The sequence below is a fragment of the Meleagris gallopavo genome, chromosome 12 (assembly GCF_000146605.3).
Source record: "Meleagris gallopavo isolate NT-WF06-2002-E0010 breed Aviagen turkey brand Nicholas breeding stock chromosome 12, Turkey_5.1, whole genome shotgun sequence".
In the NCBI taxonomy this organism is placed as follows: domain Eukaryota; kingdom Metazoa; phylum Chordata; class Aves; order Galliformes; family Phasianidae; genus Meleagris; species Meleagris gallopavo.
The window spans coordinates 5879245-5902184 of NC_015022.2; the positions used below are offsets into that span (position 1 = coordinate 5879245).

General features: G+C 37.5%; 1 long non-coding RNA gene across 2 annotated transcripts in view; it reads left to right on the top strand.

The window, feature by feature from the left end:
• Window positions 1–120: 120 nt before the first annotated feature.
• Window positions 121–22940, top strand: part of LOC104912784 — a 49810-nt gene continuing 26990 nt past the window's right edge. The window contains exons 1-2 of one of the 2 annotated variants that reach the window (XR_004161038.1): window positions 121–1142; window positions 3105–3187. This is a non-coding gene — a long non-coding RNA (uncharacterized LOC104912784). The remainder of the gene's footprint in view (window positions 1143–3104; window positions 3188–22940) is intronic. The other variant, XR_004161037.1, reaches the window with a different exon arrangement.

Genomic DNA, 22940 nt, shown 5'->3' on the forward strand with positions numbered 1-22940 from the left:
GCAGAGCTGGCGTTCCGGAGCGGCCCGACCGCGGGTTGCCGTGGCGGGGGATGTGGGCAGGTCCGCCGGCTCTGCCCCCGCCCCGTCTCCCCCGGCTCATTGATGAGCTCCGGGAAGGGTTTCTGCATTGCAGGCTCTCGGCCCGGCTTCGCTCCCGCGTTCGCGGCTCTGCCGAAAGCAGCCCGCATCTCGGGTCCTGCTGGGGCGAGAGGCCGCTGTGGACAGGCGGTGCCTCGTCCCTCCCGTGCTTCCCGAGCCCTGGCAGGACGTGTGGGAAGCCGACCTTAGTCAGGTAGATGTGGGATGTGCGTGTGCTGTTCGTTCCGTCTCTGGAAGAGCTGTGGAATCTGTGCAGATAATGATTGTTTGGAGTTTACGGGGTGTGATTCTGTGCAGGGAGAGGTAATGTGCATGTAAAACATAATGCAGTGAGGCACGCGACCTTACATAATCTGAATTTGAAAGCTTGCTTCCCCTATGCTTATGCTGGAGCTTGTAGGAGATGTCTCTTCTGAGCGCTTTCTGGAGCTTATTGCTCGTCTGTCTGCACTAATGATGTGATGTCCCTCATGACCCAGTGCTGAAAATAAAAAAAACCGGATCACTGACCACTTTTTCTGTAGCTCTGTCACGGTAATTTCCCATCCCTGGTCCCTGTTGTACACACACTGTGATAGTCATGGCTGTGTGGGCATACACACTCCACACTGCGAGAGGGAGTGGTCTTTCCCGTTGTCTGTTAAATGCACCTCAAAATTGACCGAGTAGAAGTGTTGTATTTTAACAAACTCAGGCCTGAGTAGTGCTGCCATTTCTAGTGCAGGGATGTAAATGTATATGTGAACAGAAAGAAACCTTTCACGCTTCCCATTTGACCTTCATCTCAGACAAATGTTTGAAACTGATGATTGGGGCAAATATTTTGCCCTGGAATGACTGAAAATACGTTGCTGGACACAACGTTCATGACTCAAATCATGTACAAGATGAAATGGAGTGCTTTAAGCTGAAAGGAAACTAACGTGCTAAATTTGGCCCACATTTTAACTCAGTCCTTACAGGTGACATTGACTTCAGAGAAGGTTGCTATGGCACAGATTTAAAGGAGAAGATCTCGAGCTTCTGGAATTTAAGTGCTATTGGTAGGAAAAGTTTTTTTCTTATAACCTATTATTAAAATGAGTGTGATAGCTCTCAAGGCTGAATCCGTCTCCATTTTATGCTGTTCGTGTGGACTGTCTAAATGGTCTCCCTTCTTATCTGGAAGGAAGCCAGTTTGTGCTCAGGTGTACATGTGGTGCTTCCACAAGGGCAGGCTGGAGTTTCCCTGCTTGAGTGGGAATATGCCCACCTTTCTCTGCAGTACTTTTATTGCAGGCTTTTGATAAGGTGCTAGCATCAGTTGTGTGTGGAGTATTTCTACTGTGTGCTTTTTCATTTTGGCTCTAATGATACGACGTGGAATAGAAATGTTCACAAAGTAGTTTACGGGAAGCTCAGTCATCTTTAGGGCAGCATAATGCGTGTAATTAATAACTAGTAATAACATGATGCTAGTTAAGCGTGAAGTATAATAAACTAATTATTTCATATATATGTGTGTGTGAATATATATATAATTATTGCTTGTTTGATTAATTGTAGTGTGACATCCATAACAACAAAAAAAGTAATGTTCTAGATAAGATCTAGAGGGCTTTAGGTTTGGTTTACCAGTGTAAGTAAGGATGATGATGGCTGAATGTTGTAGGCTTGAAGTGTGCAGGATGAGCAGGTGGGAAGGTGTTTAGTAAGCCTCTACCTTTACATGTCTAACAGTTCTTGACAACTGCCACATGTATTCATGCTGGTGGATTCAGCAAAAAGGCCAGGGAGTGAGAAGACTTTCTGTGAATGGGTCTCTAGGCCAGGATTTTTGTAGGGCCATGTGTGAGCAGGTATATGAACATTGACTCAGATCTTACGATCACAACTGCTGTGCTAGTTGTTGCCTTTCTTGTTTCTTGCTAGGAAAAAAGCAACTTGTTGGCTGAAGTACTAGATGTAGAATTTGTAATATGAAGCTATGTTTAAATCACAATGGTGTTTTCTTGTGATTTACGTATCATTTCTTGTATGAGTTCTTTAGTGTTTGGAGAAAACAAATGGTATTTGCCAACATTTTTAATTCTGTTAAACTCTTGTGTGCCTATAATGTTTAAGAAATGTGTTTATGGTCCTGTTGTCATGTATTGTTATTTAGCTCATTGTTGCCTTAAGACGCACTTAACTGCTGTAGTCTTTGGAGAAGGAAAATCATTCTGTCAAGATATGCCCACACAGTAGTGTGTTGCTGGAGAGAAAGTTGAGGTTGGAAGTGGGAAAGCACTAAGAGAACTTGCAGAATATTTGTCACAAGGCAGTCTATACTTCAGATCTTACTGTGATGTAGTCTTTGTCTGCTCAGTGTATTCTGTATTGCCTCAAACGTCATGAAATCAGAACCTCCTTTTGACTTGCATTTAATGAAACATATTAGGACTCATATTAGGCAAAAATTAAACAAACTTCTGGTTAAAGAGATGGCAAGCCCTTAAGATGTAACGTGCGGCTGTTAAAATGAAGACTGAAAGATGTAGAAAAGGCTTTTTCTTGAAGGTGTTCTGGTCTAGTAGTTCATTTATAGTTAATATGCACTGCATTACCAACATGGATTCATAGAGCTAAAACGTAGAGCTAAAAGATATGTGGACCTCCTGAACAAATTTCTTGGTGTTTTCCTAAGAGTAAAAATGAAAACATGGCTGTTTTGAACTGATGAACTGAAAATTCAGCAGTACAGCCTTATATATGGGTAGAACTTCATTAGTTCCGGTGTAATATAAGTGTTGCATAGATGTTACATTGCATCGTTCTCTATTTCTTAATCATTGGTTTGCTAAAATGGTATGTGACACCAAAGTGAGGAAGCCGAGCACCGACAGTAAGATGGTAGCACTGTTTGCAGTTCCTTGTGAATAAACAAATTTTAATTATGAAGGCAGATTAATTAGTATATGCATGTATCTGTAACAAAACGACTTTTCACCTTCAAGTATTTTCTGGTTTTTCTTTTTGCTGCCCAGATGCTGACTGAAGGGGATAAAACTGGAAAGCCAATGATCTTGGAGAGACTGGAGATGTGGGAGATCTGACTTGTAACATAACTGTACCTGTGATGAGTATTTTGAATTAATCTTAGATAGTTTGAAGAGACAAAGCTAATTACAATTAATTTCAAGTCTTCTCAGTTTACTTCAGCTTTTTGCTCTTCCTTTACTTGGGCTAGCACCATTTATTTTTGGATATGTTTATACCAGTGACTTCTTGTTGAAGGGCTGTGCTGTGGTGTTTTCCTGCAGAATATTATTGACATTATCTGTACTTAGGGTGGACTCTTGGAAAAGATTTAAGCTTGAAGCACAGACTGTTACATATTGAATTCAGCTTATAAATTCCAGAAACCCTGGTTTTATGTCTAAATAGTGTCATTTCAGTCACTGTCAATTCAGTCTTTTCAGTTGTTCAAAAAACATGATTTGTTTCTGAAGTAAACAACATAATTCTTTGTTGGATGTATTTATTAGATTTAATTAAAAGATATAGAAATTCTTTTAATATTTCAGCCTCAGCATTTTGAAATACAATTTAATTTGGAAAAAAAAAACACCACAGAAAACAACAAAAAAAAGAACAGAAATCTCAAGACAAGAATATTAATTTAAGATAGTTTGAAAATGTAATTTCCTGTGAAATTTGGAGGAGAAGTGGTTGGTTGCTGTTTGTTTCACAAAGGACAGTTTTGCTTTTTATCACTGCCTGACAAAATGTTTGGTCCCCGTATATGAAGTTCCATACATCTAGAGCAATATCTGACATGCCAAATACCAACTCTGGGCATGTCATGTAGTTCTGATGGAGTTAGGAAAGAGTCATTTGACTTTTTAACTTCAAACAGGAGTTTTTTTGTTTTTTCTTTTCCCTGCTTCCCCAAGGCCATCTGTGTTTTAGAGCATCAGCTTAAATTGTACTCTTGTTTAGTATTTATTATTATTTGTGAAGGTTGCTCCAAAAATAATACCTCCTGTTTATTTCTTTGGAAACTGCAGCAGATACAAAGAGCACAGTAATACTATCTGATAGTGCAAATTCTCAGCAACAAAGTAGTGTTTTTCAGTCCAGTCACCACCATTAGCTATGCATTTTTGCCAGCGATGAGCAAGAGCCTGCGTGCTGCACTCAATAATGTGCACGGGCAGAGTTGACCCACTGTTGCCACTGCTGAAATGCATCACCAGCTATCTCACTGTACTCACATCTGCTGTTTACATCTTTCTGCAGTATATCTTGGTATTAGAGCTAGTTTGTTTTTAAATGTAATGTCTTTGGCTCTGACCTTTTAGATGCAGTAAGCTTTCTGAACAAGCTTACGTCTATATGCATCACTTATTTGTATTGCTTTCCAGGTTACATACAAGAATGTGAATTCTTGTTGTTTTTTGGATTGAGGAGCTTCCTAAAGTCACTACCCAGTGACGTGCTGTAGTTCTAAAAGCTGCTTTAAAATGTTGAATTGTGGCACTGATTATTTAAGGCAAAAAATGCAAGAGTTCAGTTGGTGAAGGTATTTTTGAATGTTTCTTTTTAAGTGTGAGCATATCTGCAAGTAATTCATGATAAATTTAGTGAAATTAGCGTGTTTCACATTGTATGTTTAAAATTCATCTGTCAGCTCACTTTTCACAATTTCAGTCTTGTATGCCGTGCTTCAATACCACTCAACCTGTGCTGAGAACAGCTTTTTTTTTTTTTTTTTTTTTTTAATTGTGAGAGTATCTATCTTTATCTGTCAGTGTTTTCAGTTACCCAGTGTTCCATGGCAGTTTTCTTTCACATGCATGTTTTCTTGGAACCTACTGAGTAATGATACGTATAGACTAGTTAATCAGAGAAGAGGTAAAACCCATGTAGAAAGCAAGCAACCTGTAAGAGAACTTTTGTTTCAATGGTTATATTTCCAATATTGTTTTTGGAGTTAGAATAGGGAACACTGAGAACTAGTTCGTTATTAGATGCTCGAAATATCACATTTCTAATTCTGATAACTGCTGATGCCATTAGTGACCTCTGTCATACGGAAATTTACAAAGTTGTTACTGCTGCATATGGCCAGGAGAAGTAATATATTTCGAAGCCGTTGCTCTGATGTTATCAGAAATATGTTCTAATGCCTTTGATTAAAATGGCTAGCTGCCATGGTGATAGTACCATAGAAACTGGTAAAATAATTATTGCCTGTTCGGAAGTCTGAATGAAAAAAAGTCTTAAGTTTTTCTACATTTTTCAGCATCTTAGCAGGAATGAAATTCTGTTATATTCCTGATTAACAAATTGTTGAATGAATTCCTTGGCTCTGTACTTTACAGCAGACCAGGCTGCAGTTGTATTGGTTCTATCTATCTAAATACTGAATGCATGAGTGGCTGACAATTCAGTCATTCCATGGACTCTTAGTCTCAAGAACAAGGACATTGGGGTAGAAGCCTTTCTTGCAGTATTGATTTTTGTTGTTAATTCACTTTGTTCTTCTACTGTAATTACTTTCTAAGCAGTACAATAAGCATCATTTTCTTCAAAAAAGCTCTTTCAGCAAGGAAAGGTTACCACTGTGTCCATTAGGCAGCATCTGTGTAGCCCTCAAGGTATGTGATGACAGAGGTTTAATTTGGGAACCTGAGCCACTTTGGCTCATCTACCTTGAACCGTGCAAATCGTGAATCTCGCTTCAGTCATAGGAAGCTACTCTGGAAGGCCAGTACTTTTTTTCTGACTGTGTTTTTTTCCCGACTTAGTGCATATACACCCAAGGCTACAAAATTTTAAATATCTTTCAGAATTTCTTAGCAAGGTGGGAATGTTGTAGGTAGGTACTGATTTTGAGTTGCTGCTTGAGAAAATACTGATGCTGTCTAAAATCTCAGTGTTTAAGTGAGATAATCTCTAATAATATGTGTGTTGCTTTGGTGCACATTAAGAAAATTGGAATTGAATGGTCAGCCTCATCTTAGTTATACACATAGTTTGGAAACCTCATGCAGCTACCAGTTAATAACTCTTGTTTATGCTTATCTTTGTATTAAATATAAGAATGCCAAATAAGAACGTACAACAGACAATATCTTGATCAGCTTGTTCCTTTCCTTCTGAGATCTACTGCAGTGAGACGAAGTACCAGAAGCATTCTGTGACTTAAGTTATTCTATCTTCTGGTTGGAATGAGTCATTTCTCTGTTACTGGTGAGCAACTGTGTCAGGTGCTTATATATGATTGGAAATTGCTAAGCAGGGACATGAAGGAAGCGATGCTAAATATGTCTTCTAGATATATACTCATTAAGTTTCTGTGAAAATGCTTATATTGTCTTAAGAGTTTCTAAAATACTGCTAAGGAGCTTTTGTCCTGTGTTAAAGAATATTCACTGTCAGCACTGAGATCAGTTTAGAGGTTGGATACTGGATAGTGGTAAACTTGAACTTATTAGTGAGATTCAGACTGTAGTAAGCAGCAAACTGTAGAAGGAAACACGGACTGCCAAATGCTGTGCTTAGACAGCTTGTGTGCTCTATTCAGAATAAGAGACCAGGATTCAGACCAAAGTGTTGCAAGTAGATGATATTCAGCACGCATGGGAAGACATGAGTAACGTATAATGCAGTTCTTCCTGAGGAGGTCAAGAAGATAACGTGAAATAAATTCAGGCTGATGAAGTATATGCAGGTTGAAAAGTTTATGTTGTCAAAAGCAGACAAACGAAAACACAACAAAACAAACAACTGCCATGAGTAGAACACCAGCCAAACCACAAAACCAATCAAACAAAAAAATTGCCATTGGAAAGGAGTAACCTTTTCTTGAATCGTACATACTGGAGTGCCTGATCATTTACCAGCTGAGGGTTGAAGTCAAAGGTAAGAAGTTAGCAAGAAAACTTGGAATTTAAAACAAAAGTAACAGCTGAGATGCTTTACGTAATGTCTATAAATGTTTCATGTTTGTTTCAATAACTGTAAAAAGTAAGACTTGAAGCAAAACCGTGGAAGGGCATCCTAGTGGCAGGTCACTTTGGGGAAGCTCTACGCCTGAGTGACAGTGTGCCTCAAAATGTGAGGTCCTACAAGTTATTCTCACATCCTCTTATGCGTTGTTATGATATCCTTGTGGGGGGAAATTAGATGCTCTGATATTTGGCTTTATGCATTGTCTCTTCTGTGCTGGAAGATCCATACGAAGGAGAAGGAATTTCTGAGACTGTTTTTGAGGATGACTTTTAGTGCGTATGGACCACTTGATATGACACGTCCTTTAAAAGCTGTGTTTTTCTTAGACAGTTTGTTCCTCCAGGCTTCTTTGTATGAATGCAATATGCTGGGACCTCAGATAGACAAAATTTGCATATCTATCTGTTTATATTTGAAGGTTTCTTGCATTTATGCTATGCTAGAATTTCTTTTTTCTCTTCATTGATGAATATTTAGAGACAGAGTTTTAAATAAGCTAGGGAAAGTTGTTTGCACTGATATAAATAACTCTTCATCTGGAAGGCTCCAGACATGCTTTACTGATTTTCTTATTCTTCTATGTCTGTAATCATGCTTGTATCTCTGCTTTAAGATGCAAAACTGAGAGTAAGGATATTATAATGATTTTGGGCAGGAAATACGAAGATTAATAGGCAGACTGTAAATGGCCAAAGCAGAATTTAATCAGGATTAGTAAAAGGATGCCTACTTCTTGCAAGAAGAAGGAACAGCTAAGGGCTGTGGGGAAAAGAAAAAAAACCAAAACATTCTGTGAAGGTTACATTTCTTTCTCACCCATCAAAAAGGGAAGTTGTCTTGAAGAAACCACATTTAGATGTCTGTAGTACTTCCTTGGCAACACAATTTGCATTTTTCTCATTCCTCATTGTTCAGGATTTCTTCTGACATTTATACATGAGCTATGGGCATAAGAAAGAGTAACACCATAAAGCCTAGCGCTGTGTTGTTTGAAACAAGAAACATAATTACGTTGTCTCTCACTGGACTGCAATAGAAGATACCCTCTTTCTATTGCTGAATCTATCCCCAAGTATTCAGCTCAGTTTCTTTATCCTTCAGAAGGAGAATACATGTGATTGGTACACTAAGATGGGTCACACAGAGGCTGGTAGTTTGGGAATTGCAGCTCAGGGCTTATGATAGGAGATACAATAGGATCTGAGTCTGTTTGAGCTTGCTATTGTCTGTGATCATAAGCACATGCTACAGAATGTTTGTTGCTTGCTACCCACTGAGGAATCTTTTAATCAAGTTGTCCTTGTGTTTTCTGAAGGCAGTGATTTACTGGCACATGTGTCGTGCTGCTATGATGTATTGCTTATGTGCAGCCTGGAAGCCCTGTGGCTGCAAAAAGATGATATGCTCATTTCAGCTGATAAGCAAGGTACAGTCATAGTGCAAAGTCTAAGGAATGTGCATCCAGCTGAAGATCAGTAGTTTGGCTGCTCTCCCTCAGTACTAGTGCAGGTCAGGTGCTTGAAATAAGTTGTCATGAGCACAGACCGTTGCGTACTGAAGTGTAGAAATATAGTGGAAACATAGTGTAGAAAGTGGAAATATAAATCACTGGCTTTGTGCTACCAGGGGAATGAATATTCATGCCTGAGCATCCCAGTTGTAAGTATCTGTAGTTGATAAGATGACTGTATGTAGCTGATAATATCTTGACTTTCGTTGATATGAAATTTGAGAAGGAGCCATTATCATTTTCCTTCTTCCAGTTTTGTCTCTGAAAATATACTTTACATGAAAACAGGAGAAATGGTTTCTTCACTTGTTAGCTTTCGTTCCACGTGTTTCTCAATTAATATACAATACAACTTTCCTAACCATTATAAATAGAAGGATGTGTTCTCACGAGAGAAAAGGTCTCAAAAGCCGCTCATGGAAGAAAAACACAGAATATCTTTCCTTGGATTTTGTAAGGTTTTCCTCCCTAAAAGATGCTTTATTTCTCTGAGGAAAGGGTTTGAAGGCTATGTAGTTTTATTCTGTGTGCCGTGTGTCACAGTGGCTATAAGTGACCCAATGGGTATTTTTACCCCAGTAGTTGTCCTTTAGAAGTTATGTGAACATACAGAACAGCATGAAGGCTTTGTTTTTATGAGTCTTGTGAACTGGTGGTTTTTTTGTTGTTGTGTTTTTTTTCCCCAGTACAAATCTGAGACTTAGCAGTGAAAGAGAAAAAGATTCTGACTATAACTTCAATTACTTGGGGCATAGGTGGCCTTGAGAGTCATGCTACCACACTCTGAGAACAGGAGAAAAAGAGGACTGGAGCTTTCAAGTTACAGAAGCAAACTATTCACTTCTCCCAAACCTCTTGTGGTGTAATAATGTCAGAAATTAGCTTTTGGGTTGTGGGGTTCTCTGAGTCCCTTTGGCAGAAGGTGACCTCAGAAGGAATAACTGTGCCATAAAACACATCTAAGTCGAAATGGAGGAATAGTGGCTGGCCAACAAGTGCGTTTAAGTTCCTTACTGTTAATCTTTTCACATCTGGAAGAACAAAATCCTTTGCTGTCACAAAGGTTCCAGTTAAGTCCTCGATGTTTTAAAAACACTTGTCATGACTGATGTGTATGCATAAAAGATCTACTTTGCAATGCTTGAAACAATGCTGCATCAGTATATTCACTGGGGGAGAGTGATTTCTCGGAGATGTTTTATCCCCAAACCAAAATATCTTCATTGGATATGTCTATGAAATTTTATTTTATTTGGTGGAATTAAAGAATGAATAGATTGCCTTAAAGCCTGTACCCTATCAGAACTGTACAAGAAATTTCATATTTGTAAGAAGAGCTAATTTTATACCTGGTTCACTGCTGTACAGTAAAATCTGGACATCCAAAAGAAAGATTGTCTAATAAGTGCAACTGCAGTTTTGGTAGGCTATGGTAATCTTCTTATCATCACACCATGAAAAATGAATGTGGTGTTAGTGTATGACTTGAGATGATGAGCACGGTGTGCTGTCTGTCATTTCTTTAAATGCAGCAGTAAGAATGGAGCTTGCTACTGTTACAAAGGTTAAAAACATCAAAGCAGAACTTAACTTTCCATACAGATGTTTGTGCAAAATATGACCTTTATTTGATCTTCCAGCCTAAGTTTTAAAAAAACCAATGAAATGTAGAAGCTCTATGTATGAAAGCCTACATATGTATAAACTTATAAGGGGCTCCTAGTGGTTTTGGTAAGAAAGAAAGATGTTATCGAAAATGTAGCTGCAGTTTTATAGGCATGGGCAAATGGCAACATTTTTTATTCAAAAGAACTACTGAATTTTTAAATTCTCATACAGTTGCTTTTTTTTTTTTAACATAGGGATGGTCTACTAGTTGATCGTATGAGCCTTGTCATGTGATTGGAAAAAAAAAAATACTGCTATAACTTTGTTTTGAGAATGACCAGGGCTAGAAAATAGTTTTAGGAATCTATTTGAAATCCCATTTGCTCATCCTACATTAGTTTGACAGAAGAGGTGCTGTTTTTATTTTCTTTTTAATTTTTTAAATTCCTGAGCAGCTAGAGAACATAAGATCTTGTAACCTGTTTAATGAAATAACTGGGTGCAGAGGGCTGCTAATAAGATGCAGTGTTCATTCTTTGTTGCTTTTGCATGTTCCCACTGTTTGTTTGGCTGGAATGAAGTGATGTTATATATTTGTAGACCTAACAGTTCTTCTTTTCTTCAAGCCCTGCACTGTTAAATTGGGTCACTGCATATAATGCATGTTAAATAAGATGAGGATTTGTCGTATTTACAGAAGTTAGTAGCAGGATTTCACAGTTTGACAAGAAACATTACAGTTAAGAATAAGGATATTTCTTTTAAGTATATTAGTAGTAGTTCAGAAATAGTGTGTTCTTCATGAAAGTTCTTCCTACCTGTGCAAATACCACAGGATTTGGTTAATTTGACCGAATGTAGCAGGAAGCAGGCTGCAGCTCCGAAGGCACAGTGGCTTGGTGTATCTTTGATCAGTGTTTTTCAGCAGAACATTAAAGTCTTACGTGACAGTTCTTGACATGATTCTAGGTTTGTTTTTTGGAAGAAGAGGAGGATTAGAATGGTTGCTATTTTTTTCTTTTTTAAATATCAGTAGCTCAATCAGAGAAAATGGTTTAAAAGTTTTCACAGCTCCTGGACTCACTTGAAAAGTGAATATGGTATCTTAAGGGATCACATAACCTCTTAGAATCGGATTCAGGCTCTTATATCATATGAAGTAATGTTTAAGTCCTGGTCCTGATGATCAAACCACCACATGAAGTTGTACTTCATTAATAGCTAAGCTGTGAAACCCCCAGTAAAAAAAAAATCAGCTCAATACTGGGAAAAAAAAAGAAACACAACCCACAAAACAGTGGATCTGGTTATCAGCCACAAAGCCTCATCGGTTTTCTGTGTACTTCTGTACTGTGTGATGAGAAGTGCTTTCCTAGCCCTTAGACATGTCTACTTAAACCCGAACTTTAAGATCTTTAGTCCTTTGTAAGCTCTGGCAGATAACTGAAGGCATGTCTCTGAGGCATTCCTTGTATGCCTTCTTTTTTTTTTCTGTAGCAATTGCATAAGTGAGAAAATGTTTGTTGATTTTCAGAGCGTTTGAGCAAACACTGCTGTTAATAAGCAGAGTGTTTTTGAAGACAGTTCATAAGTTGCAAAGCAGCATTTCGTGTCAGCTCAGATGGTAGCCTGAAAAGCAGCATTCTTTTAAAGTGGGATAGAATGAAGCGTGGTTGCAACAAATTGAATTTATAATATGAAATAAACAGTATGTGATTCAATAATAATTAGAATTTAGTAAGAATAATCAGAATTTATGAGCACCAGTCAGCTGGCCAGGTTCCTGGTCTGAGAGCTGGTTGGTCAGATGTGGTTCTGTGGGATCCCTGCGTTTTGTTTTCTACAGAAGATAATCTACTGAAAGGAAAGTAGTATTCATGCAATGTTTTCATCCGTATTTGACTGAGTCCCATGTGCAGAGCTATTCCAAGCCTTTCTTTTCTGCATGTTCACGCTGGTATGGCTTTATAATTATTTCATTTTAATAATGCTTATCTTGTTCTGTTAATTTGTTTCCATTCTTTTCTAAAAGAATTTAATTTCTGATTACTTATTTTCCTGAAAATTGTTCTGTGATGTGTATTTGATTGGTAACCAGTTACACATTATTCTTACTGCTGTGGATCTAAACATTATTTTTGGTACCTCTCAAGAAAAATTGGAAATGAAACTGCCCAAAGAATGGAAAAGTGTACCAAGAATAATGAGGTGTGTGTGACTGTTCAGGGGTAGGGCTGAATGTCCCTAAGGTGTGTAAGTGTCTCTGTACATTTATGTATATGAGTTTTTTTGTTCTAAATGTTGTTTCTATGCACCAATGGGTACCAGACTTTGTATCTGTTATTAACTGCATTGGAATTTCTGTTCTGATGAAGAGATGCCTGGGATAGCTGTAGAATTTGGTGGTGGAGTTTCCACTTAAAAAAACTACAGGTCTATTTGAACAATAGCATCCTCTTTAGAAAGATACTTGGGCCTGACTTATAGGCTTAGATGAATATCACAAATGTATTAACATTAGCAGCTGTGGTTGCACAGCTTGTACCTTTGTGGTTTAAAGCAGCTCTTCTGTCTTCTTTCTCTCATGACTGAGCAGGGTTGAATGGATGGCATGTGTTTGAAGGACGGTCCGAGGAAAACTGTCTGATAGCTGTGCCTAGGATGACTCAATTAACAGGAAATCCTATGCAGGTTTTAGAACTTACAAAGATGAAATGCTTACAGAATACATGCTGTATTTTTGAACTTGATAATAATGTGAGATTTATAAGTATCAGCATGCTTATTTTTACAGGACTTGTTTTACATATACTTACATTTTATCATATGAAAAAAGGTCCTATTGGCTTCTAGTAACTGATGAGACCGTAGGTAGCTTCAAAGGCTTGCATGTATAAATCATGTTACAGAATTGAGGTCAGGATTGGGAAGCAGATAGTGCTGTTGTACAGATTGGCAATTAGACTATTTTATATGTCTAGAATTACCTACAGTACTGAGTGTAGCAAGTGCTTGGCAAAAAGTCGTCTTTTGTAGCATCATAAGATAAGTCAGATGTTAAATTTCATGCTTAGCTTCAGAATTTACACGTGATCACTAAAGATGAGTATCTGCCTTAAATAAAGGAGTAGGCCATTAATCTTCTGAGAGCTGTTCGTGCAATCTTTGCAAAGACAAAGGCATTGAAGATAACGTAATTTCAGTAGCACAGCCTGCTATCTCTTGCTGTGTCAGTATGTTGTTAATCAGAAGAATGTGAGTGTATTAATAAACCTGCATATTTCCAAGCTGAATTATCACCAATCTGTTTAAAATAGTTGCTTTTTTCAGATCTTTACTGTTAATGAAATTGCCTCCTAAGATTTTGTGTATCCGAAAAGATGCAATAACAGTGCCAGAAGCTAAATTAATATGCCACAGGAGGCTTTCCTAATGAAATTAATATGGCATTTATAACCTTTTAAGGGAGACTTTTCACCAATTACAGCATGAAATGAAGTCCCAAGAGACTAAGATGCTCTTTTTTGCCCAAGCTTTTTATACTTCTGCCTGCTTCTTTTCATGATACTTGAAATGGAAATTGTGGAATAATGTTCTTTGATACCTTCCATGGATTCAGAACCTTTTCTGTTATTAATTATGAACTTCAATTTTAGAGTAGTGTTTTATTTTCAGCTTCAGCTGCATTTTTCCGCAAGGTAGCAACCAGCAGTACGATATGTACTTCTCTTCAGAAGAATGTTTGCTGTTTTCTAATAATGTTTCTGTGATTGAAATCCAGTTATTTGAGGCTTGCAGTTATAAAGCAATTTTATCTGTATAAATACTTTCTAATTTAAAGGGGTTTGTTTATCTTTTTCCTTCGTTTTTATGTCGTAAATGGTGAATGAAATGTGCTTTCCCATTGTTAATTGGTGGTCTTCAGGAGGTAGATTAAAGCCTGCAAAGGAGAACGAACAGGAAATTATTACAGCTGACACAGATGAAACATCAAAAACCAGCCTCTGATGGAGCTACATACTGGAGTTCATTTAAAAACCTACAGGATTTAAGCATTTACTGTGGTTGATTCATTCTGCATACTCACTTAGCTGCTTTGTTGCCAGCACGGTGTTCACTAGGACTTGACTTTGTATCCTACCAGAGACATCACTGCAGGTTTGGGAAGGCTGGGTAGGAAGTCACATTGCTTTGTGCTCTGCAGCTTCTTGTGGTTACCAGTCTTGGACATCGCTGGCTGAGATTCTGGGCTTCTCCTGGCTCTCTGTGCCCCTCTGATATCCAGGATTTTGCCTTACTTCCAGAGTCTCTGCCCCTGCTAGGTTCTTCACTTTCTTCTATCTTGGCCACTTATTTTTATGTTTTATTTTTGCCTACTTGCTGGGAACCGTTTTTTTTTTTGGTACCCAAGTCCATATTTTCATGCATTTATCTAGGTAGTGTCTGGAAATATGGTACAGGACTGGCCTTTTAATTGCATGTTCTGTCTCTGTGTTTATTGGAGAATTCGTGAGGTGCTAATTCTGTTTGTTCCAGGTGTTTTCAAAATTTACAGCCAGCCTCTACTGATTGCAGCAAGCACCAAGCTTTTACATGGGAGTTCAAAAGTTCAGTATCAGACATTCAGCCACAGATGCAAACATACGCCCAATTATCTGCTGCCTGTTAGCATTTGCAATTTAAGCTATTCATTTGTCTACAACAACTAATGTGCTTATGCTAAAAGCTGTGTTTGGTGCCATTAGGGAAACCTTCATTCACCTTATACTCTGATCTCTAGGACCAGACATCCTTTCCTAAAGGTATTGAATTTATGAGATATCTTGACAGGGAAAGAATGTGAATATGTGTTGATACCAAAACAGCAGGGACAGTGCATGACTGCCAGCTTACATCTTGTGATAATTTCAGAGTTTGTACTGTTTGGCATCTTATCTAGTGTGAGAACTTTCACATGCTGCAATACCTCACCAACAAATTTCAGGTAACCATACAGTTCTTTACTCAATAAGGGAGTCTTTTGCAAGATTATTTGTGTGAAGATACATGCAACTTAAAAAAAAATTTAAAAAAGGAAGATGGACTAATTCTATCAATACAGTGTCTTTTAATTAGGCTTTTTGGTGTATATATTTTTACCATTTCATCTGACTTTTTATTGATGACCTTTTCTTTGGTGCTTCCTGGATAATTCAATGTACGGGCATATCTTTGCTATGCTGGGGAAGGGTCAATGGCTGGCTGCTAGCTTGTGGCTGGAGGTAACTGATTTCAGAAAACAAAAAGCATTACTCTAATTAGAGGTTAAAGATCTAAAAGCGTCCTTCTTGTATCTCTCTATTATCATTCAGAGAGTATTTTCTGTGATTAAAATGGTTATATATTTGAAGTAAGTATTAATGGACTTGGTTAGCTTAAGTTGCATAAGCAACTTTCTTAGTTACTTCTGCAGTTCAGACTATGCAGAGTGGAAAATAGTTAAGAATATGAAGAATAGCTTCAGAGATGAGAAAAATTGTTGTTTTTTCTCATGCCATAGGCCCTGCGAGGAGCAGGCTCTGATGTTCCTAGGAGACAACAATATGGAGTATGGCTGCTTCTTTGGTTGGATTAGCATCCTCCCTGCTTCTGACAAGAAACTTTCATGAGAACTTTTTAACTGCAAGAACTGTGCTGCTGACTGAAACTAAAGCAGTAGTAACACAATTTGTGCTTACCACAGTGCTGGTCAAAACCACCTCCAGTGTGTGATTTGAAAAGAAATTCAAACAGTACCTCTCAGGCAATATGCTCTATTTCTATGGCAGAACCAAAGGAGATGTCCTAATATTTTGTTACTTTTAATTTAATCAACTAGAGAAAAGGGGATAGGAACCCTTAGAGAAATAAAATATCACTCTATGTACAGATTAAACACTTTGTCTAGACAATAAGCTTTCTCTATTTGTGGCAGAGAGGGGTGTTGGCTACTAAGTGGTTGATAGGCCATTCAGATAGGGAGAAATTACTTCATACATACATGTATTTGTATGTACAAGTGCCTGTCTGCATTTGTGTATGCAAAGAGCAGGATAGCTTACTGTCCCTGGTGGGCAGCACGTGGTTCTCGCAGGGGCCTTGGTTTCTCCTCTAGCTGCACATCCCCAGCTGCAGCAGGGATGCTGCTGCTGGTGTAGCTTGTAGTGGGGGCTGAGCACTGGTCCAGCTGACCTTCCTGATGGGGAGGGTTTGGGAGGCAAGGTGGTTATGGAGGGAGGTTTGGATAGGGCATTTCTTTATGCCCTTCACCATAGCCTTTGATTGATTTAATTTGGCTTAGTTCTAATGATACATAATTGATGTTTCGTTTTTGTTGCGGTTTGATTGCACAAAAGCACGATGTGTGTAGAACCATTGCAGTGTTGTGCTATTAGAGTGCAGTCATCACTTTCTAGTTTCTCCCGCAAATCTCAAGCCATTTTTTTTTATATGGGATGTATTCAGCGTGGAATACTGCTCAACCAAGTTACAAACTTTATTTTAAATGAACAGTTTTGTTACTGTTAGCAAAATGCAGCTTTAGCAGCTGTTGCACCTAGTTCACCACAGCCGAGATAAACTATCTGAATGCCAAGATTTTATCAGCTCTTTGGTGCCAGTGACTGTTTGCCTAGAATTCTTGTCTGGTCTTAGAGGGTAAATCAAATCAACAATGAATTGAAAGTTACAGCTTTACTAATGTGTCTTATTGATTTGTTGTTCACTTGTGAGGAATCTGAACACTGTATAGTAATAGCTTGTGTAGACTACTACAGGTAAAATGAGAAAGTGTATGTCTCAAAAAATGAGGATTTTGATCTTGGGATAGAAAAAAACCAACAAATTAACTTGCAGCTGTGAAAAGTATTTGGACTGACACAAATAGTCTTTGTTTTCACAAGACAAAGAACATCGTATACAAAACTGTGATGTTTCCCGTAGCAAAAATTGGGAATTTGGGGTTCCTGCAGAGTTGCTATGTGATTATTGGCTTATCTAAAATCTCCTGTTATTAAAATATTTCTTGCCTCATAAAGAATATCTGTAAAATGATTATAATAATCACCTTCTTAGCTGATACATCAGGTGCTGAAGTGCAAGTATGTAATGCTAGCAGCACATCTATCCTTGGCTTGAGCAAGTCAGGCACTGTAGCCAGGAAATGTGATAGCTCCTCATCTTCTGTAGGCAAGTGGAGAGTGTGTGTCAGTTGTGTTCTTATGTGTGTAGTTGAAATGGGATAGAAATGAAGTCCTCAGTAGTCTTCTGATCTAACCAGGAATGTTATCTTTGTAATCCGTCTGAGGCTGTTTCTTTTTGTTGGGGAAAGATGAATTAAAGCTTTCTATTCCATGGCTCTATGAAAGATTTCTCGTAAGACTCAGAAGAGAGGATGATAAAAATTAAAATAAAATTAAAAAAAGTGATGCATTACGATTGAATAGTTTTCATCTACTTGGATCTGGATATTTCGTAAATATCCACATTCTATGAACCTGTCTTCTCATCTTCCAGCTGTGACAGTTCTTCAGTCTTTCTTATCTGTAGCTTACTGAATATTTGGGGGGGATTAATACTCGTATTCTGGGTTCTACCTTATTCTTTCTTTGACAGAAAAATTACCAAGGAATGGATAGGAAATAATTATGAAACTTGCATAAACTGGAAAGGAACAGATGCTTGCCTGCTTGTTTTTAAAGTAAAGTTTTATGGTATTGGGAACAATGTGAACAAGAGGATCTCTGTCCGTGTGGCATAATTTTCACGTTTAGGAAAAATTGATGTAGTCCAGAAAATGGTTGTATAGGAAACTAGTTATGTATATAAATTATTAGTGATCTGTGTTTTTTTTGTTTTGTTTTGTTTTTGTTTTTTTCTCTCCATAAAACTGAGTAACCCTACTGTGCCTTAAATTAACTGGAAGATACAGGAGATTGACCCCTTAGACAGTCAGGCCATTTTAATTTTAGACACCTAAATTTAGACTTTGGACCCTGATTAGAGCAATCGGTTTGAAAGATTTGGACTGGAACCCAAGAGCTTCACCCTGTCCCTGCTTACGTTATTGTCATGTCAGTGAGTCTACCACTCTTTGGAATCAATAGCACTTTTCTCTGTGTTGAGGATTTCTCTAAGTGCTCTATTTGTTTTGCACTCATTTTGACTTCAGAAAATACTTATGTTTCAGTTATTAAAACTAAAACCTGAATTGGGGATGGACATTAGAGAGTTAACTCTCTAAAAATCAGAAATTTACAACTGGATGCTGAAAATGAAACTAATTGTGGATCTGTTCACTTAGCTGTGCCATTTTTTTTTTTTTCAGTCATAAAATGGATTAATACATTAATAAAATAGGAAAATGGGAATGGAAAAACATTCCTGTGGCATTTTGAGTATAACTGACAATCCCATAGAATTCTTCCTTTTAGTTCAGAGAAATTAAAACAAGATATTTGTTTTGATTATTTTAATTTGAAAAGGTTACTCTCCCAAATTAAATATTCTTTCAGATCAGAAGATCTTCAGTCCTTTTTGTGTGTCAAAGTGAGTCATTCAAATAGTATTGGAACTTGTTTATGACTAACGTGACTGTCATGACTAACAGATTTATTGTGTGATGACCACGACCTGGTATTAGAAGCAAACTGTTGAATGTGCTGCAACTTGGTATGGGGGAATATTATATAAGAGTCCATTAAGTTCACAAATCAACTAAGTTGTAAAATTAAACTCATGAATGTCTTTAGGTGTGGTAGTTTTCCAGGTAGATATCAAGCTAGATGTTACCAAAGGGAATTTGGGACAGAAGCTTGAGCAGTATCTGAGAGAGGTAAGATGTAAAGATTTTTCAACAATAATGTGGTTGATGAAAGCTAGAAATATGATATTACATCTGTTATTGCTGATATTCCAAAATTCCGACGTTATGCAAGGAAAGGTTAGTCACTGACTTTGGTTTGGAGTTTAATTTATGTTCCCATTGTTGCCTGGATTGTAAAGAAAGAAGTGTAGTACGTAGTAATCTCTTAAATTTCATGATCAAGAAAACATCTTTGAATAAAACAGTTACTACATCTGTCCAGGGGAAGGAGACTTATAGACATACGTGTGCTTTAGAAGAGAAAAATGTCTTTGATATGCTGAATTTTAGCACAGTTGCATATTCAGGCTGTTACTGCAGTTCAGCATGGTGATCGCAGCCAGTGCTGCAAGGCATTAACATCTGATGAGTGCAGCTTTAGATGAAATCATCAGTCTTCAACAATAGAGACAAATGTCTTTCTCTAGAAGCAGATTTCTGGGTTGGGATATACCACAGCCACAGTGAAATTCCAGAATACACATACACTAGGATGCTAATCTATGATATAGGTTCTCATAGACTGCAGAAGTAGTTGTGTTCCTTTAATCACCATCCTTTATTCTCAGCAGCTCAGTAAAATTAAAGTCAGACAGCGATGACTAGAAACAATTTGTATAAGCTTTGCTGAAAGCAGCTATCATGAAACATTCTTTTATTTTTATGTTTGGTTTGTGAAGAGGGTGGTGTTATTCTCCAGTACTGTGAAGAAAGTAACATACATTTTGTGAACTATTTCTGTTTCATACTTCGGTGCTATCCAAGAGTAAATGTTAGCAAAATCTGTCATCCTCCACCTCCCTGAAGCTGCAAAAAAAGCTCAGAAATCCCAGTTCTCTCAGAAATTTTTGTTACTAGTACAGTCATTTTTTTTTATATTGTATGCATTAAAGATCATATAGCTCTGTATGCTGATTAAGGCATGAAATAGAGAAATGAGAGCATGTGATACCATGTGTATCATCACCATTTTCTTGGCCCCCAAAACGAAGCAGCAGTCTTGTATGGGGAAAATGAAAGCTTAAGTAAGCATATCACTACAGGGCTGTAATATGTTATGATGAACACCATTGCCATGCATTTCCCAAATCCTTTGGGAAGTACAGCAGTGAAAAATAAGTTTGCAAGTCAAGAAGAATAAAAGCTTTTGTTTTTTTTTTTCCTGATCACTGGTATAATTTTCATTTCTTCCAGTACCTGAGAAGCAGTATCACTGTTAAAAGTTGTAAATTGTTCTCTCACCATTTTTAGGTTACCATAGTTCAGATATGTATTTTCTTTTTGTTTGGCAAAAATATTTCACTTCTCTATTTTTTCAAAAAGCCCAAAGGAGGCTGAATTACATGGATTTAGCTGTTTATTTAAGGAATATGCACTTCTTGTTTGATCAGAAGTACTATGAGTGACTGCAACTGTGAGGCAGCAGAGAGAGTATCTGGTTTGGATAATGGAATAAATAGATTATGTAGATAGTTGATTAAGAGTAGATAAATGAAATGTGATTGTGAACAGTTCATGTTAATTTCCCATTTTGGGGGGCTGTATTTAAAGAAGAACTTATTCAAACGTAGTGTTTTCTTTTTCAGCAGGCCAGATTGCATAATCCAAAGGAATCTCAAATGCTGAGACAGTTTAAGATTTTGAATTGCTGGATTGTTTTTACTTTCAGAAGAGCTGCTGAGTTTGAGTTTCTTTCTGGAAAAACAGACAACTTTGACACAGGAGGCTCCACGTAATGGAGAATGAAATCTGATAGTTAAGGCTCGGGTTTTTAAAGGGTACAGTGAGAGCTGAATTCAAGAGATATCTAAGTGGAAAAATCTCTGTATTACAACAGCTGCAGAGCAATGAACTCAACTAAGATATTTGGTATTGTAGCTTTCTGAAAGGGTGCCATACAAAAATAATGGTACAATATATTTGTAATAATGAGAGATAGATACTTCAAATCTGGAAGTATAAACGCGTGATAGAAAATGAGATGGTATTCAGTCTCATAGGTCTTAAAAATCTTTCTTGATATGTTTTCAGGTTTATCTTTCAATGAATTTTATTACTTAGACAAGAGTCATATTGTAATGTGATGGTTAAGACTGGGAGTTTGAGACTGAATGTCCAGTAAATGTTGTGGTGTATCTGTACACCGTATAACTGGGTAGTCAAATAAAAAGACCCTGTACAGATCTGATAATGATGAAGGATTTATTATCACTGATGAGCACTCTTTTTAGCAGATTTTTTTTTTCTTGGTACATATATATGTTTTGCCTAGTGCCTGGGGGTGGTTTTGCTGAGGGAGTCTGGGAATGTTTTTGATTGATGAGCTGAGCTGTTTTTGTTTGTTTGTTTGTTTGTTTTCAAATATTGAAGCAAATAACTATTGATGCAATACTCTCGAAATTGCTGTTCCTGAAGAGAGAGAGCAGGGAGAGAGATTCTGCTCCCACAGTGTTATTGCTGCCTGATAATAAAGTTTGCTTTTGCTTAGGAGATGTTGGAAAAACACAGCTTTTCACTGCTGGATCTGCACCTGCTATTGTCACTGTCCAAAAGCTGAGCTACAGCTGTAAGCAGTGGAAGATGAGCTTAATACAAGAGCAAAAATATTGGGCTTTAGAAAGTTAGAAATGCAGTCCTTCAGCAGGGAAAAGAATTCAGCAACTTACTGCCTAGTAAAACATTTCTATTATGGCAGAAGCTCTTAATTTATTTTATTCTCTTCATTTAGTAGTAGCTGCGTTTCAAAGTTTTTCTATTTGTTTCTCTTTCCACTAACTGGATGGGGGGTTTTGTAGAAATAATTTTATATATATAGCATAATATATATATACATATCATGTAATTTGACACTTTGTTCCCCTCTTTCTTGTTTTCTGTATCTCAGGAAGATTATCTGTCTTCTCTGCAATTTGATGGATTGAGCAAAGGCCAGGAGGCTTTTAGGACCATTTGTTGACAGCTTAGCATGCTGGCTTATCTTCCACTAGTATTTTACACTTCTGACTGGCCAAATATTCTATGATTCTTTAATATGTTCCTTGTTTACCAAGGAAACAACTTTTTGTTTGTTTTTCTAGCTATTTTAGTGTTAATTTTAGAAGGTATTTCTTAGATCTTAAAGCTTGAAACATCTGTTTTGATAGTGAGTAATTCTAAGTGAAAAAGCAGAAAAAAATCCAACACCCTCTCAACGTGGCAAAGAGCATGGCTGTAGCATGGTGCGTTGTTTTCTGGAACGTCAAGGTCAAACAGCTTTTGATATGTTTGCTTCCTGAAGCTGAGTCTATAAAAGGCCTCCGTTTAGGATGAAATAACTAGTCCTGTATTTCTAAGGTTTTGAACAACAGATCAGTTTGGATGCCTGAATGGCTGGAAATCTCCTTGTTAATTCCCTCTCCTCCACCCTAGATGTGTATTTACACAACCTTGTTGCTCTTAGGGACGCTTATTCTTCACTGGGGACCTTATTATTTATTCAAGTGTTACCAGAGCTATGAAGGCCCCATTTTTTTTCCTTGTGATCATTGATATATTTGTGGAGTATTTAACATATGGTCAATTTCTCACTCAAAGGAAAAGAATTCTAACAACGCTTTCTTTGTGTGATGATCATTAAACTTAATTTGGAATCTTAAAACACAGGCTTTCCTCCAGGCTATATAGCAGTAATGTATACAGTAGTCAGTTTGGCTGTGATAGGGGCACCCTATCAGGTGTATAAACAGCACCAGCTTTTTGAGTGAGTGAAATTCTTGTGTACTTGTCATTTGCAAATGTTTGAAAGCCAGGAAATTTTTAGAGCTGTGCTGTCTTATGTCCTCTGGATGCCGAAGCCTTTATTTCATGACCAGATTCAAGTTTACA